The sequence below is a fragment of the Mus caroli genome, unplaced genomic scaffold, assembly GCF_978045245.1.
Source record: "Mus caroli unplaced genomic scaffold, Mus_caroli_1 scaffold_9, whole genome shotgun sequence".
Lineage (NCBI taxonomy): Eukaryota > Metazoa > Chordata > Mammalia > Rodentia > Muridae > Mus > Mus caroli.
Window position 1 is genome coordinate 37,440,255 of NW_028227264.1, and position 2,481 is coordinate 37,442,735.

A 2,481-nucleotide genomic window follows, 5' to 3' on the forward strand; every position below is an offset into this window, starting at 1 on the left:
ATGGGGAATGGAGGAGTTACAACGGTCGGCTTGGCTGTTAATGAACCAGGTCCCTAGCAACCCTCAAACCACAAATGCCCTGCCCTGCCACCTGTGTGGGGCCTGGGTCAGAGCTTATTGAAAATAAGCAGGCGCCCTCGCTCCACGGGCGTAAGAAAAGCAAGACCAAATGTAAGTCCATGCGGTATAATTCGCTCTGTCATTTGCTTTTGCAGGGGGAATGCTGAGTGGGAAGAAGAGCTAAGTTAATTAGCCACAGACACAGAAAACCGCCACATGAAAAGGAGGGAGGGCAAGAGAGGACCGAGCATTAACCATGCTCCCGAGTGTGGTTGGAGCTAATGTCACAAGCAAAGAAAAGCACGCAAATGCAGTGTGCTGTTCCTGGCTTTCTTTTTAACTTGGAGTTTTTAAATAATGTGTCATGGAGGTGTGTGGGGAGAGAGTACACAAATGCAGTGCCTATGGAAGCCAGAAGAGGGCGCTACAGCCTCGAACAGTCCAAGCAGAGCTACCAACCTTTGTAAAACCTGTAGACAGGTTTACCGAGAGGGCTGTCAGCCTTGGCTAACAAGATGAAAGGTAATGATCATGACAGGATGAGATGCTTTAACGTATATATGGCATGCTTATACTAATTGTTGGTTTTTAACCTGAAATTCAAATTTGGTCATATATTCTTGTATAGGGCTGTCTTTTAGCCTGGATCATGTAGAAAACAGACTATGTTCAAAATAACAGGTGCGCTACCTAATTTTATGTCAATTTAACACTAGCTAGGGCCATCGGAGAGGAGGGAGCCTCAAATGAAAAACTGCCTACCTCAGATGGGGCTGTGGGCAAGGCTGTAGGGCATTTTCTTAATTAGTGATTAATGGGGAAGGTCCAGCCCATTGTGGGCGGTGCCGTCCCCGAGCAGGTGGTCCTGGGTGCTGTAAGAAAGCAGCTGGGCAAGCCATAAGGAACAAGCTGGTAAGATGCCACTCCTCTGTGGCCTTTACATCAGCTCTGGGCTCCAGGTTGCTGCTCTGCTTTAGTTTTTTGTCCTGACTTCCTTCGACGATAGACAGTCATGGACCTGTAAACTAAATAAATCCTTTTCTTCCGGAGTTGCTGTGGTCATGGTGTTTCATCACAGCAATAGTAACCCTAAGACATGTTGCATAAAACATAACAAGTCTATATTTCATGTGATGATGGGCATTGGGAGCTTCTAGCCTTTGTGTTATTTTTCACAGGCAAATAGAAAAAACTTATTTTTTCTTTGTCCTCTTAAATGAGATTAGGTGTTGAAAACTCCCTTCATCCACGCAGCTTTCACGCTGTTTCCGGACTTTCCAGCTCAAAGCTGCACTAGACCCTGATGGTCGGTAGATGGCGCAACGGGTCAATGTTCCAGCCGAAGGCTCTTATGGTCGCTGTCGGGGAAGAAAGGAGGCGCGCGTTTGCCGCAGAGCCTTGCATTATTGATCTCTGCTGCCGCAGAGGTGGGAGGAGCCCCGCCGCCATCTCGCCCAGATTCCTGCAGTAGTGCTAGGATGGTTGCTGGAAGAGGCTTTTCCATTCCTACAAAAAGTCCTTGGCTGGGTAGGGAACGAGTATTGCTCCGTCGCAAACATTCGGCTTTTTCATTCCATAGCAAGATCAGATTTCTCTGTAATGAGAATCATTTCACACTGCGTTCTGAACAGCGGCTGTAGCTTTTGAAATATTTAAATCCTTTAAATCCACATTTGTTTTAAAATACTACCAAGTAGTGATACATAATATACCAGCAGGAGAAAGACAATGAGATAGTGGAGCGGGGAGGGCTGGGGCGGGGCGGGGGTCCATCTCTCCTTTTGGTTTTCCAATCACAAAACATGCTTATATAGATAAACGGAAGTACTCTTCACATAAAACGGTCTCGTTGTGTCGATTTAAACACAGCCAAGTGTTCACCAATCATTGTCACCGGAAATTTGCACAATTGGACAGTCAGAAATGCTCTGACAGTGAACCGTGGGTGGGGCCTCCACGTGATCTCTGCGGTTGGAGCCTCGCCCTTCTGACCAGTAGAGGGCGACCAATCGATCAAATGGGAATCTCAGACAATGCAAACACATTTCAGAGTAAACAGCGAATGTGTTAACGCAGCAGTCCTTTTATTTGGTCAGTGTGTTCTCTGACTACAGATTTTTAGATTAGAATGTAGTATTGTTCTCTTTCTTTGCAAATCAGACATAGGAGGCATCTTTAGGTTGTCTCATTTGCATTCGCCTAAATGAAATAAGTATTTAAACGTAGTCCAGAGCAACTCAGCTCACAAATTCTAGAGTTTTTGCAACTACAACCTTCAAATACAGCTCTCCATCTTCCCCTTACTTCTCTTCCTTGAGACTTCCGAAGCATTACACGGTCTTCCACGGGAAACACATTTTCCTTTGCTTTGAAGTGGATCCTGACCGAGCTCATTCTTGTATACAATGGGACTGTCAGCTG